Source organism: Alligator sinensis, unplaced genomic scaffold (genome assembly GCF_000455745.1).
Source record: "Alligator sinensis unplaced genomic scaffold, ASM45574v1 scaffold126_1, whole genome shotgun sequence".
In the NCBI taxonomy this organism is placed as follows: Eukaryota; Metazoa; Chordata; order Crocodylia; family Alligatoridae; genus Alligator; species Alligator sinensis.
Window position 1 is genome coordinate 1,549,662 of NW_005841842.1, and position 16,808 is coordinate 1,566,469.

A 16,808-nucleotide genomic window follows, 5' to 3' on the forward strand; every position below is an offset into this window, starting at 1 on the left:
CAATTAAGCAGACGCATTGAGGAGTATATTAGTGTGACTTAACCTTATTTTATGTTAATTTATGTTGTAGTGTTTTTCCCTAATTATTAAAGTTGGGTTTTTTTATTCCTAAATTTAGCTGTCCTGTAATTGGGTATCTAACTTCTCAGAGAGTGCACACCCCACAGCTTTGACCCACTTAGGGTTCCATGTGGGAACATCTACCTCACTGGGCACATCTACATGTGCAAATGCTGTGGGGTAGCATTATTCTAGAATAATTTACTCTAAAGTAAACCCACCCCAGGCAGGTATCTACATATGTTAAGAAGGCTCCCCCTGGGTGGCAGGAAGCATGGGGCCAGGAGACAGATGTCTCCTAGCAGGAGCTGGGACATTGTTTCCTGCCTCTGGGAGCTGCTTGCTGCTGGGGTGGGCTCTGCCACTGGAGCCTGAGTGGGGACAATATTTCCCTATTCCAGCAGCATGGAGCTCCCAACCCCTACTCCACAATTGCGGAATGAGGGCTGGGAGCTGCCTGCTGCTGTGGCAGGGAAACATTGTCCCCTCCCATGCTCCGGTGGCAGAGCCCACCCCAGCAGCATGCAGCTCCCAGGGGCAGGGAGCAATTCCACTGCCTTCTGCTACCCTGCTGACCAGGAGCACATTTGCTCTGCACATTTGCTCCTGGTCAGCCGTCTACATGTAACAAACTGCACCATAATTACTCCCAAGTAAATTTACTACTTGTATTTATAGGTAGCAAATTTATTCATGATTAGAGCAAATTACTGTGCAGTAAGCATCTGCACATGTAGATGGTGATACTTACTGCACAGTAATTTGCTCTAATCTTGAATAAAAGTGTCTCATGTAGATGTGCCTACTATCTCCTAATAACTTTCACTCTCACATGGCCAGTGTTTTCTTCTCTGTACCTGACTGGTTCCTAGTTTTCACTTGCTTTTTGACTTGCTTTTTCTGGCTTCTCTGTACCTGGCCAGAATCATCACTACCTCTCCAGCAAACTCCTAAATGTCCCTAGCGGTCTCGGCTTCTCTACTGGTCGAGCAGGTTGCATCTGCTCTACCACTCCATCCTTTTCAGTTGTTGTTCCCATATGCCTGACTCTCCATCTCCACTCTCTTGAGATTTTCACCAGCAGGCTTCTATACAGTCCAGCAAGCTGCAAACTGGCAGGCACTCACCTGGCACATGCAGGCATGCACAGGCACATGCACTGTCCAGTTCCCCTGCTTATATCTCCTCCCGCCACCAGTTTCTAGAAAGAGCCAGAGTTCTCTAGTCAGGGGTGCTTCCAGCACCATCCAGAAAGTGTTGTGTCATTAACCAGGCTATATCCAGCCCCTCTGAAATCCAGCCATTAACCCTTTCCCTGCCAAAATGAAACCCATCCAAAAAACCCTCCATTTTCAACATATAACATCCAAACAAACAATACAGCCACATCATCATCACAGTTAGATACTAAGCAGAGGGATTTGAAACTATCCTGGAAGGCAAACAGAATAAACAGACACCAGAGATAAGAAACTTGTATGTGGACAGTCAATGAGTTATGACAATAACAGTTTGGTGGCCTACAAAGCCTATGCCTAAATTTGCCCCTACCACCACATCCTTGTTGCTATCACTCTGCTAATTTTGGCATAGGTATCTTATTAATACTGGGACCAACTTAATCTCAATGCTGTCTCCCAAATTCAAAATGAGCATGTATATACACATTTTTTGCCATTTCTTATTGAATAAAGTAAATATTAATATGTTCAGGGTACAAAATATATTTTTATGAAGCCCTTTTCAGCTTTAAGAATATAGCTTAAGGTCAATATTGCTTTGTAATTAAGCACAATTTATTTTGTTTTTACAAAGGCACTTCTGTTAAAATTTATATTGAAATGTATTTTCAGATGATGTATACATTATACATTCATCTTCATCCATAACAGTAGATTTTATGTTGTAGTCTTATTAGAGACTGTTATTTCATCACATTACAATTTCTCCCTTGTCCATTATCCAGATAAAAAATTATTATTTTCAATACAACCACTTAACTATATATTGTATAGCAATATTCTTCTGTATTGAATTTTATTAAAATGTATTTATGATTATTTAAAAGGTATTTATATAAAGTTACAAGATTGTAATGTCTTGTTGTATAAAACATATATACTAAAATTTACCAGTGCAACCTCATGAGATGGAATTAGCTTCCTGATAACACTTTCTTCACTAAAATCACTAGACCCTCTCCACAAATTAGATTTTTCAGTGATTACCAACAGCATAATCCCTAGAGAAATGAAAAACAAGAAAAGAGAAAAGAAAGAAAAAAAAAATACTAGTATAAAAATATGTGCTTGTTAACCTCTTTTACAGATAGAATAAACAAAGAAAAAGATTATTATAACTTTGACAGAGAAAGATTTATTGACTGTTTCACATATGTAAATGTAATATATAAGGAAAGCCTTTATCCAACACTATCTGAAAGGAAGAGCAAGAAGAAGAGAATTAGCAAAGCAATGATTTCCTTTGCTTGCCATCTTGGATAGCACAAGCTTTATTGGCAATTAGAGAAATAGGGTCTGGAAAACGGCTTCTTCCCTGTTCTGGCTTATCTTCACATAGCAATAAAGCATGAACAAAGCTGTTCAATTAAAAGTATGCACATTAAAAAATACAATAACTGATTTGCATCATCTCAGTGATTTGGGATTGATGTCTTGTACCTTTTAACAACACAGCTTGATTATTCAGATCTCACTAGGTCTCTAGCCCATCATCAGGCTTTTTCCAGCAGCAAACCGGTCATTTACAGAGTTTTATAGACACTGAAGAGGTCTGTCTGAAGAATAAGAAAACACAAATTAGCCCTTGCAGATTGGCCTCAATCAATGTTGGCTTTGTGCTACAATATCCCTATTCAAACAGCTGGATGGATCATTTTAGGCACCTTGTGTCAAAGAATTATACAAAGACATGAGTAAGGACTGAGTTTTTCTTTGTGTGTGATTGTTTTTTTGAGGCTTTTCAGGGCCTCTGAACATCCCTGAAATACAGTGCTGCATGTATAGATTGCAAAAGTGGGTAGCAGCTGAGCCGAGAATTTTAGGTCAAGGATTCTGCATAAAAACCATGACATGCAATTCATTTCTCCATTAATTGTTAAAGTAACATGCAAAAGCATTCTTTTCACTACTTGCCTGTTTTATAAAGAAGTGTAATACTATGGATACCATTTTCAGTACTTAACCATTATTTTAACTGTATGTTATATAGAAGGATCTCTCCAAAGACAAGATATTTTACTTTAACCATTTAATAGAACCCTGTTTTGTAGAGCAACAACAAAAGACATGTTCTTCTTTCTTGTGTATTCATTAGTTTTAAGAATGACTATTATTTTCCATTACTATAAAACCCCTCTCACAGTTTTGAGGAAAGAAGAGGATGATCAAAATCGTATTGATTTGTTTTATTATAATTTCCATGATTTGAAATTCATACTATGTTAGTGCAAGCATCATCCATGCACAAAATTTAGAGCATATCACCTGACCTCTACCAATAATGAAAAAAAGCATGAATTTTGCATTGTATATGGGCTGCAAAGTGTATTCACATTTGTAAATAATATTTAGGTAACAAATATACATGAGAATTTCACAAGTTGTTCCTTGGCAATTTTTCAAACAGGAAATGCCCAAAGAAATAAATGCCCCATCCATTGACCAAACAATCCATTGCAACCTGTTCTCTCAGCTCTACTAATTAAATAAATCTGTCTTTGAATATATTTTTAAAATTAGCTGATTTCAAAATTGTTGGAAATTATCATATTTCTTCTCAGTCTTGACAGTTTTAAAGCTGTCATTTTTTTCAGAAGGAATCAAAGTAATGACAAGCTTTCCTAAAAATAGTGCCAAGGCAATCTGCAATATAAATTATGCTGGCAGACTAACTCACATTTGCAGTGCTTTCTATTGTTCTTTGAAATGCTCCTGTGGTCAGGAATTCCAGAGCAATGTTCAACCTTATGTACAGACACAGGTAAGTTGTTTTTGACTCTTCTCCTTTTAGGGGATTAGCACTGTCTGCTGTCAAACTCTCTAAAGCATTTCTCTTGTAGCCATTTAGTCTGATGTTCTATTTATATTTTATGCTGAAGATGGCAATTATTTCTGCTTTCTTTGTTACCTTCCTCTTTCTCTCACTACATCTCAGATTGCCATTGATAAAGATTAGCAGCATAAGCTTGTATCTGACCTGGTTTGCTTTATGAGCAGTTTATTAAGCAGGAAAGCTGTTGTAAATCAGGCATGGGAAGCAATATTTGCGATTAGGCAATTGCACCATTGCACCCATCTAATTAGTCATTAAGAGTGCCTATATACGTTCAGTGAGGTTGCTCCGATGTGCTGTAATTACAGGATGTTGGAGCAAACTCGATTCTGGACCACCAGCAGACTTTAGCATCTCAGGTGTCAGTATCCCCATGCTCAAAAATGGTGGTAGGAATGCTTTAACTTAGTTCAATAAGCTTTAGTTAAAGTGTCCGTGCTGCCACTTTTCAGTGTGGGACACTGAGACACAAGACACTCTGGGTACTTTAATTAGAACGGCTCTCAGAACCGTTCTAATTAACACCCCCCCCCGCCACAAACACACACACACACACACACACTCCTGGAGCACATTCCTAAATGCTCTAAGTGTGGCTTTAGATTATCTTTTAGTCCCCAGTCCAAAAAAACATAAATACATGATTTAGTGCAGTGATTCTCAACCAGGGTGTTGCAAGATCCTTTCAAGGGTCCCAAGGGGTACCATACAATATTAGCTCTCTTACATTTGAGAACTTATAATTCACAAGATAAAACCAGAGATTTCAAATAGGAATTTGTAGCATTAAATATATTCTTCCTGGTTGTGATTTGAGGCATCTGTAATGGAATTGCTCTATTTCTTCTTTCTGTAGTCAAAAAGCAAGTGAAAACTAAGAGCCAGGTCTTTCCATGGGGTTAATTCGAATCCAACACTGTTAAGAACCATTGCATTAGTCCATATTCAGGAAAAAGTTAAGATTTTTTTTAAACTTTTTTTTTTAACACATGCATATAAGCATGTGCTTATATGCTTTCCTCATGTGAGCTGTTAGGGTCACGCCCCAGAACTAGATCATTTCATCTGGTACAAAAATGGAGTTAAAAAAAAAACCTTAGAGTTGGCCAAGGATGAATTTTTCACCTGCACCTCTGTATACTGAAAGCACACAGTGACTTGACCCTATAGCAGTAACCCCTACAAAATTTAGCTGTAAGAAGTGATTTGGAAAATGTAAACAATTGATGTTTTTAATTTTTATTCTTGTTATATGCATAATTATCTAGATCAGGGTGGCAACTTACACCTTGAGGATGTGGGGCTTGGTAGCATTGAGCAGAGGGTGCTCGGCTGTGGGTGCTCTCCCTGTGTCACTGAGGAAGCAAGCAGTGCTTCTGACCCAGGCTGAGTCTTTCTGACCCACATCAGAAAAGGTTGCCTACCCTTGATCTAGATTGTAGCATCTAAGAAGGAGAACTCCTACCCCCGGCCCAATAAATATCTGTAAAACACCAATCATAGCTAGCATCATACCAATAATTAATAATAACTACAACTTATAACAATAATTCAAAGGGTAAACTAACAATTCTTTTCAATGTTATTTAAAAATGGACCTTTTACTTTTTTATTTCTTCTTCTTCCATCCTATTAATGGGTTTGACTGAACAGTAGGGTCAATACTGCAAATACTCTAGAATTATTTTCTTTTTAGCCCTGAATTGCCTCTGCTCCACCATATATATATATATATATATTTGCTTACCCTGATGTTTCTCTTTGCATGAAAAGAAATCCCATAATCCTGCAGATCAAAGTGATGTGGGTTTATTGACTGACTTCCTGGTGTCAGAGGTTAGAATGCACTGTCAAACAAGGGGGATATTAAGAAACAGAAAGGGTTACAAATAAGAAAGACGACGATAAAGAGTCAGCACTAAAAGCAATATTTAACACTGCTATAAGCTACACTAGATTTAATACATAACTACTGTAGTCATTCAAGAATCTGAATAAGAAAGCTAATCATATGCTGCTTTGTGGGTTTTTTTTCTTTTCTTTTCAGGGACTTCATATTCTCTGACATAGCCAGCTTTTAAGATTTGAGACTGCCTTTACTATGTAGTGTATTGGATAGGTTTGTCCAAGTTAAATTATTTATTTGTAAATACAAATATGTCCACTAGGTTAACCTCATAAATCAAAGCCATTACTATAATGACATCAAGTTAACGATCTTTGTGCATATGTACCTGATGGATACCATTCTTTTGATTTTACCTTGGAAAACTTTACAACAGGGAAGGGATTGATCATCTGAAAGGCAAATTCCAGAAATGCCAAAAGGACTTTTGTGCCTCTTCCAGTGATTGGTGTTAGCTTTTGGTTTTGGATTGAACTGGACTTTGATTGATATGTAAATTCAGGCTTTCAAAACTTTATGTAACAATTAATGTAAAATTATAACGTTTGTGTGTATGCAAATGAAGGCAATATTTGCATTATTTTAAAAACATTAACATTTTAGCCTTTAAATCTGGATCCCAATGTCTTATTCAGAAGGATGTGCTTTAAATATTTTAGATATATTTCTTACCTTTGTTTCCCCTATTTCTATACAGAAGGTAGGGTAGAATTGCACCTTATAAACTAACTAAATCAGAGATGCATAAACTTTTGTATGCAATATTCTTTATACCAAGAAATTCAAGGACACATTGGCAATGGTAAAATAAAATATCTGAAATTAAACTGTAAAACAAAACTATAATATTTCTAAATGTTTCTCATGCATGTCATTGAAATACTTTTGGCATCTTCAAGCTCTCTGTCTAAGAAATGTGTGTGTGTGTGTGTGTGTGTGTGTGTGAGAGAGAGAGAGAGAGAGAGAGAGAGAGAGAAACTATTATATATTCTTAGCATAGATTCAATTGCACTGTATGTCTCTGTGTGAAGTTCAGTTTTCATAACAAATTTTTGTGTGCTTGATATACTACAACTTAAGCTCGCAGGCCATATTTTCTTTCGTATATGATTCCCAATGAAATATAGCCTACATTTACAAGTGCTACTAATGACAGCAAAAAACCTATAAACCTACTGGTACAAAGACTATGATCTAAATGTCATTGCTGAGTAGTTTTAGTAATGTGAGTTTTCTGGCAAATCCCCTGAACTGCAAACTGAGAAGCATCCTATATATATTATATGTTAAGACAAGTTCTTTCTTATATTTTAGTGTGGCTGTTGCTTGATGAGCACATACGCCATTTCTCATTCTCTTGCATTGCACCAAGATGTTATCAGACACACTCTGTATGCAATATATTTAATATTTAACAAACACTTCCAAATACTTGTGGGGGGTTTATTTACTGTTGCTGTTTGTTCTTTTCTACAGTCACATAGCTGTTATTTTTCAAAATCTAAAATACTATGCAAACCAAACATAACACATTTGCAGTGAGTGCAACCCTTAAGGCTCCTAATTAAAAAGGCTTGAAAATGTAAGTGATCTCTCTATACAGTCTCTAGTCTTTATGCTGCTGCTGTATATTGCTGTTGTAATTAAGTTATTTTCTACAGATTTTTAGATAAAGATTAAAGTAAAACCAGGTTAGGAATTAGAAATTCTGTCATATTAATGAGTTTTAGACATGTTCTATGGAAAACAGTAGTTTCTGTTATTTGCATAACATATGTTGTAGTTCACAATGCAACTTACCTGGAACTCAGTATGAAAGTAATTACAATTATAGTTTATGGTAAGTAAATATTCCAAATCAGCAATTTGTTTCCCTGCCTCTCTCTCTCTCTCTCTTTTTAACTTTTTTTTCATTTAAATTCTTAACACTTGAAATTTCAGAGAGAATCAGTGATCACTGGGCTGCCAGGGAAGCAAACAGCCTTTCCCCATGCCTGACATACTCTTGGAAAAAGACATACTAGCTGTCTACAGCAACTGCTTGAGACTTGACTTTACCACTCTTGTACAATGTTGTGTTGGGGTAGAAAACAGTACTGTTTCTTTCAAAGACAGCCTTGGATAAAAATTACTGAAAGTTATTATGATCTGAGGCTTGATCACTAGACTATGTAAAATCTCCTACTTATTTGCATACCACACACCCTCAGATAAGACATGAAACTTGTTTTGGGAAGACAGAATGAAGAAAAACTCTCCTTATAAAAAAGAGGTGGAGAGTGAGCAACATCTTACTTGGCAGGGTAGGGACTGCAGGCTCCAGCCATGTGGAGAATGGGCAAAGTCCTCTTGTCAGCCTCACTCTCCCTCCTCAATGTAAGATGCTGCTACTATAACAGCTAGGAGTTAACCCCCTCTCCAGCCTGAATGTATGCAGACCAGCACTGTAAAAAACAGGGGTGAATCCATGGGGGAGAGGGGATTTAGTGCTGCAATTGCATCCCACCTCTTTGATTACTGCTCCACACAGACTTTAGAACAGCCTGTCTATGGGGAGAGGGAAGGGGGGCAGCAGCTCTATTTGGGTAGGCTCAAATCAATTGACTATACAGCTCATATAATTTACCTGATTCCTGCTAATCTCTTTCCACTCCACAGGTGTTAATGACCTCTCTTCTTTTTCTAATGATCTTGATGTTCCACTATTCAGACTATCCTTTCTTCTTCAATTTTGCTGTCTGTTATCCTTTCCTGGTAATGTCAGTCTTCTGTTTCACAGCCCAGCAGATTGTTTTTAGCTTTAGCTAAAAACCTTCACTCTGGTGTAGTAATACTAAATCAGGTGTCGAAATGGCTGACAATGAAGTAGTGGAGGCACTGTCAAGACTCTCAAAAAACTAGATTTTTGTTTTACAAATACGAATAATAGATATACCTTTAAACTGTAACAACTTATTGTCAGTGATCTCTCACAGTTGAGGATGATCACTCCCAAGAGCCAAGTAAAAGGTTGTAGATGAGCCCATTGATGGCTAGGAAGGCCAATCCTAGACCTGCAGACTCTCTGGCAGACACACAGGTGGTGGTTAAAGGGAAGGTCAAACTGCAGATTTCTCAGTCTTGTTTCCTTTCCTTCCATTTCTGTCATTTTCTGCCTCCAGGGCAAGATGGTTTTCCTCAAAGTAAGATGGTTTTCTCTCACAAGGCATTATCATGTAGTTCTGTCCCAGGCTAGTTTTTCCCAATTGCTAGTGTTAATGACACGTGTCTTAATGTTTGCCTTGAGGGTGTCCTCAAAGCATTTCCTTTGGCCCCTGCATGTCCTTTGTCCTAGGCTGAGTTGGAAGTATTGCAGTTGTTTTGGTAAATGTACATAAGGTATGTGCACATAATACCTTGTCCACCACAGATGATGTTGAATAATCAACACTTCCATGTTGGTGGTGTCAGTATCAGTGAAGACGCTGGCATTTGTGTGATGATCCTCCCACCTTATGTGGGAGTGAAAACTATACATTTTAATTTAATGACTACAAGACTAATGACATAATATCTTTTGACTACTTTTTTCCTGCTTTGTTGGTGGAAGTTTAAACTTTAATATATTAATCTGGCAAACTAGTGTATATTTAAATTTATATATATATAACAAAACTTCTAGTTTGTATAAGTGGAGAAAAACATGTCATGTTATATATGATGCACTACACCACTTGCACCCCTCTTTTCAAAATCTTAGACCTGCCTGTTATAAAAGTCTGATATGTGGCAGTTGCTGTGAGAGGCTTAAAACACTAACTGTTGCCTATGGAGCAGGACTAGGGAGAGGGAGAGGGAGCCTGGGAAGAGGAATCCTGTCCCAGCTCAATGTAGTCTGAGCCTCCAAGCCTTTGCAAATCAGTTTCCTTGTTTAAAATAGGAACTACAAATGGCTATTTTTGTGGGATAGGTGAGTTGGTAGGTGAATAAATATGGTAAAAAGGTAGTGTTAGTCTAGTTCTTAGTACACAAATGTCTCAGTAGTTCCTCTGTCTCTAATGTAGGTGGGCTAAGACACATCTGCCAGTGACAGCCTAGAACAGTTGTAAGTTTCCTGTCTTTTAAGTCTGTTCTCTTGCTATCAGCTTTGTGTGGGAAAGAAAGGATGGGATATTAGGAAGTCTCTGCTTCAAGAAATGTGGCAAAACACACCAGAGAGCAACGTCTGCCTCCTGACCTTCCTGCTAGGGATCTTTTCCCACTTAACCAATCATGATCTCTTTCTACGTGTAGTAGATGAAACTGTGGTACATATTTTTTTTCACTGTGACTCATTTGCCATTTATTTTGACTATGCTTCTGCTCTATCAGGTAATGTTGAATTCCTCCATAATCAAAGCAAGCATAGGCTTTAAAACTTATCTTATGGATTGCACCATTGTATTAGACAAGGTGACTGGAGTATTTTTCTGAGTGGGTTGACCAAATGAATTTCTCAACTCTTATACCTTTTTGTGTCATATAACACAGAGAGCAGACTCATAAGATTTTCATAAGGAATCCTCTTAATGCAACCTGGGACTACTTGGAGTGGAGCAGGTTTTCCTACTCTTTAGTGAGCAGGGCACATTATTCATTTTTAAAACAGCTAACATTGGTGAGTGTAAGCTTGCATACTGGCCTGGAAGCTAACTATGTTCCTTTCTTCAAAAAGTCACAGCAACTTGGTTGGTAGTAGTTGTCCAAATGTATCTAATGGCCTTATAATACATTAACGTGTATAATGACATAATTGTGTTTGACATACTAGGTTGATGGTACTCAGCTAATTTTATATTAAGAATTTTCCATTGCATGAGTCCAAAGAAATATGCCACCGGATGAATCTTAACCACCCCCCCCCAACCCAAATTATTTTATTATAAATAGAATTTCTATTTATACCTCACAGAGTATTGAAATAATTGGAACCCTTACCCTACCTTTAGAGATTACTTTTCACTGTATTGGAATGTACTACAAGCAGTTTCATAACAACTAAATACATTTCAAAGGCTCTACTACACTCTTTTTTCAGCCACAGCTACAGTTATTGTATCTGTCCCCTAACAAACCTCATTGTGGGAGAATGTGGGTATGGCCATATGACACATTTACTGTGCAATAAATAGATGTATTGTGCACAATTTTACACTGTGGTAAGTGACTCCACTTCAGGGTAAAGTTAGTCTTCAGCAAATGAGGAATAACTTTACACTAGTCTAAGGTACACCACTGTACCAATGGTAAATTCCCCTAGCAAACTGCACCTGATTTGAGCCATTTTACTCAGTGCCCTAGTGGCCAAGCATGTAACAGCACCTACTTGGGATAGTGGTTGTATGTCCACTCCTTAGCAAAGAATAAAATCTGGACTAATTATTCCATAGTAATTGTGTTGTGTCAGCAAACAGGGATGGAGAAGGAAACAAGGTATGCTTACCCTCTGCCTATGGTACCAAGGAACCTGCTTAACTAATGAAATGCCTGTGCTCTCCCAATCCTACCAGAAATTAATGGGAACTATGTTGTGTTATTTAGGAAAAATATACAAATGAAATTCAAAACCAAACATTGATACAGTATATGTAATGACTGATATGCATCATGCAATAACTGGAGAGAAAACAAAAGGGAAATATTTGAAAAAATGAAACAAAAGAAACACACATTTTTGGAAAAATCTCAGACGTTAGAGAAATAGCGCGAATCCAATCCCCTTTAGTTGGGTAAATGGCACTTACGTAATTAAAGTTAATTCAATTTCAGGTCACATATGCCTATTTTATATCTTTCTCCCCCTCTCTGAAAGTTATCATGTCTTTCTGAACATGCTCAGAGGAGATCTCCTCTAGCTACTTTCTCCTGTTTTGATCCTATTCCACCTAGGAACATGTGTAAAGTCTATGTAAATCCTGAAAAGTTAGTTGGAGGAAAAACATGACAAGCAGCTGTTTAGCTCAATAGACTAGTGGTTAAGATACTTTCAAGAAACCCAGGCAGGTTATAATCCCTTCCCTCACTCAGGGAGGGCCTAAACTTGCATTTCCTACTTCTCAGCAAAGTGCCCTAACCACCAATCGGTGGGATAGATATTACCAAATGCACTCTCCACCTCCACCTGTTGAGACTGACAAAAGGGCAATCAAGAAAGTAAGTTGTGGGATCAGGAAGAGGAAAATATGTTAAAGAGGCATTCACCTGGAAAGATGGGGATCCTTAGTTTCTGGCCCCTGCCCTAATACCATTGGGGACAGAACCCAGGGGCCTTCCAAACAAGTGTCCATCACACTGAGACATGCCACCTCTCATTGCTCTCATCTTGGCCTTACTTACGTTTTCCCCTCTTGGTCGCTTAGTGGGCCTGCTTCAGCAACAGAGTGGAGGGTACCTTTGGCCCTGGCTAGCCTATAAGCATGTCTGTAGGCTCTGAACTTTTGTGCACATGTCCATATATTATTTAGTTCCCTGTCCTCAAATACTGTATTTAACCTTAAACATTTACATAGTCCCACTGTTGGCTCCAGTTGGAACAGTAAACACATGCCTATCTGTTTTCTGGATTGGGGAAATATAGAGCAGAATCCTATTTTACTTTATGTCTCTACATAGCACACATGCAGCATCATAACTGCAGTTCTTGGCACTTATGCAAAGTGTGGAATTCTATTTCACCCTGTACCTTGTATTTAGTAGGCAATGGATGGAAAGCAGTGGGCAAGTTTCTGCCCCATTTGACTCAAGGACCCAGGATAAAACAAGGAACACTTATTTCTCACTGAGCCATACACTTCATTTTCTGGCTCGTTCTCTTCCTCCTGACCCTATATATCTCCCTTTCTTGGTTGCCTAGTGGGGGCAGCTTGATGATAAAGGCTAGAAAATGGTCCAGTGCATGTCTAGTCTATGGCCTAGGCAGTGTACTTTTCTGGAAACCAGGTAATACATGGTAATTCTATGTCAGGGGGCCTAGAACCTGAGTCTCCTCCTTGTACCCTGGGCAAGTGCCCCACCACTAGGTTAATGGGCTAAAAGAGGAGAGGGCACTTCTATTTCCCCCTAAATTCAGGATTTATCCATCCTTATGTGCCTACCTGTACAATTCTCTTACACTGGGTGCATCTATACATGCATTAAGGGGTGCTTTCTAATGTACATTAAATTTAGTACCTCCAGGCACCTATAAATGAGTGCTGAGGCTGCTCCAGTGCATTGAAATTCCAGCATATTGGAGCAAACTAAGTTAATCAAATCTGCTGGAACATGGCAGTTGCAGCCTTCTGCATCTCATGTATCAGTGTCCCTTCACTTAAAAATGGCAGTGGAGGTGCTTTATTTAAAGCATGTTGAGCGACCTTTAGCTCAAGCACCCCCATCACCATTTTTAAGCACAGGAACACTGATACAGGAGATATGGTGGTGCTTTAATCAGAGTGGCTCTCAGAGCCACTCTAATTAAAGTGCCCCCCTCCCCACCACCATTCCCAGAGCTCATGTAAATGTGCCCTCCAATGTGAGGTATTAAAGAAAAGCGCATTGGGCTGCTTTGATGCACAGTAATGAATGTTCACGGGTTTTAAGTGATGTTTAACTTAATGTGCAGTAGCCTATTTTACTGTGCATTAGCATAATCACACAGTTTTTTTATGTTATGCTTCAATGAACAGTAAAACAGGCTACTGCACATTAAAGCACATGTGTAGACATACCTACTGTGTACCTACCTGGACAGTGTGACACACTAATGAGCATGCTCAGTTGACACACTTGTACTCTCAGACCTGAATCAAAAATTGTTTGCAAGTCCCAAAGCCTGCAGGTACTTGGTTGTGCATGCCCATTTTGGCACACAAAATGAAATTGGAAGTTTCTATCTCTCGTATTACAATTCTAGCTCCAGTATTTTTATACTTCTGCTGTATGTGAATCCATAATAACATGGCAGATGAATGATGCCTTTCCTTCTGCAAGTGTACAAGTCATAACCTTGTAGCTACTCAAAAAGTAGGAGGGCTTGGAATGCAAATAAAAAAAATCTTCTGATAAAGGAGGCTGGTGTAATGAAAATAAATAGCTGGGGGAATGACATTTTTAATCCTCTAGATTTATTTTTAAACAAACAGTAGCTACTTCTAATTCAGTAAAACTAACTTCAGGTTGGAGAATTTCAGAAATCTAAAACAGCAGCATAGATTTTTGCCAGATTAAATCCTCCATAAATCCAAGCCAGGTCCCAAATGTTCTCTGAGTTGCTTTGAATCATGTAGAAATACAATATGGAAATAACATCTGCACATGCTAGTGTATGGCTTCTTGAGTTTTTGTACTCCACCAGCAAGGCAGAAGATCTAGAAATTCAAATTCAGAATAATCTGATAAATCAGATCAAAAGAAACAGAATCTAGGGCTTCTTGCAGATGTTAAAAAACAAAAAAACAAAAAACATGCTTTATTGAAATAAGCAGTGCATTACTTCAACCCAGCTCCACAGCTTCTGTATAGATTGGGCACTTCAGTGGGGCTTTTTGGCACTTTTATCTAAAACTGGTTCAATCAGCTATTACAAGCACCCAAAAAGCTCCACTGAAGTGCCCAATCTATACAGGTGCTGGGTAAGCTAGGTCCAACTAATGTGATGCCTCTTCTGGGCATGTGCTGTGCTTGGCACAGAGGTGCAGGGAGTTTAAAATAAAGAGCCTTTTTTTTTGTAATGTCTACAAGCAGCCTATAAGACTAAAATATTTTAATTATATAAAGCTATAAACATCATCTCATTTGAGCTGGTCCTGATTGATCCAAAGTCAAAACCTGGGACAAAGGAGGAGCAGGATTACATATGTAGCCCTTCCAAGCTACACTGCTACCCTGGAATGAATGGCAATAAAATTGAAAGAGCCACAATTCATTTACAGAACAGCATTGTCCTGGGGAAAGGCATTAGCCCATTTTATCTGTAGTACTTCACAGCAGGGCTGCTAATCCAAAACAATTTTTTTACTGAAAATCTGTAAACCTTTTACTGACAACCAAACTTTTTTACTGACATGTTTTACATAATGTAAATGTAACCCTTCTGTCAGACCCTGAACAAGGGCCAGGTTCAAATTTAGGGGTTTAATCCCAGCCATAGTAAAAATGTTTGCTTGTCAGTAAACAAGGGCCAGGTTCAAACATAGGGGTTTAATACCAGCCATAGTAAAAATGTTTGCTTGTCAGTAACAGGTTTACAGATTGTTGATTTTAAAAAAGCAGTTTCTTGGTTTGGCAAACATGCTTGACTGCAGCAGTAATTTTTAAGCCATACTTCTCCAACCCAGGTTTCTCCTCTGGTACCCTATGACCACACTATTCTGCCTCCCCATGGCACACCTCCCAGCCTTACCCCTGTCAGCCTCATTCCTGAATCCTGGCATAGACCCTGTCCAGGCTTCTGATTCGGCATGCCTGGCTGGGCTGAGCACTTGAGTTATCACAACTTCATTGGTTAATGTGACTGATCCAGTTCTCTGCAACCAGATTGGCTGCTAAAAGTGCCACTCACCCCTTTTAAGCACACTTGCAGTTTCAAGCTGTGGGAAGGCTTTCACACAGCTTCAGTTTGTTCTGGCAAGCTTCACATTCACTGTTGTCTCTGATTCTCTTGGCTCCTGGCTTAGTTTATCTTTTCCTGTCCCTGACCTTGTATTTCCCCTGGAACTCAGTACTAACTCTCTGATCCCTGGTTTCTGATCTTGGCTTCCTTCTCAGATTACATCTCTTGGATCTCTCCTTTTGGCTCTTTTGGAACTTGGTCACTGCATTTTCAGCCCTCTGGCCCAAACCCCAACCTGATGCTTGCTTAATCTGTGCTCCTGCCTTGCTGACCCTTTGGTCACTCCTAGTAGCATACTGCAGGCCCAGCTGTCAACTCCTCAGCCAAACCCTCACAGACCCCCTGTCTCCCTGTACATGAGTCAAGCAGTGCTAGAGGCAAGGGGTGGGATACAGCAGTAGCACATGGCTAGAGTTGGGAGAGGGAACTACAGAGACTTCCAAGCCATGAAGCATTATGCCAAGTGGTGCTTCTCTGCTCTGTCTTTTCTTTCAACACTGCCTTCAGTTTCTTTCCAACCTTGGAACGTCAATCAGGTTCTAGTTGTTTCATTTTTGGGTGGGTTTTTCTTGTTTTGTTTTTTAATCAACAGCTTAATTTTTTATGGACAGAAATGTTTGGGGGGGTGGTATTTTAATTTTTTCCCCCTTTTTAATGGTGTGTCCTCAAATTTATGGACAGTTGGCAACTGTGCTTCACAGGTACTTCATGTAGGACAGTGGCCTTGTACTCTGTAGGATTCCTAAACAAAAGACTTTTTTCCTGGGAGAAACAGGGTATGCTTCTACATCCTAAGACACCTGAACAGAAGAACTGCACGTGTATCTCTTTTGGTTGTGCTTTGGCAAGGGAGAACAAAAAGAGAGTGGTGGTAGTTACACTGATACACATTTGGAATAACTCCATTGATTTCAGTGAGGTTATTCCCAGTCTGCACTAGTGTTATTGATAGTATAAATTTCTCCCATTTTCCTGACTACACTGAAGTTTGCATGAGACACATTATAATTTAAATATGGGACACACAACATTTTTTTATTGCTTGATTTACTTTTGTCTTGAAGGCCTAGATTACAATGGATATCAATGGTCTTTATCTGCTGCATATGTGTAAATGAGTGACAATGCGTGTATTACAGTATTGCTTTAATCCTTTAG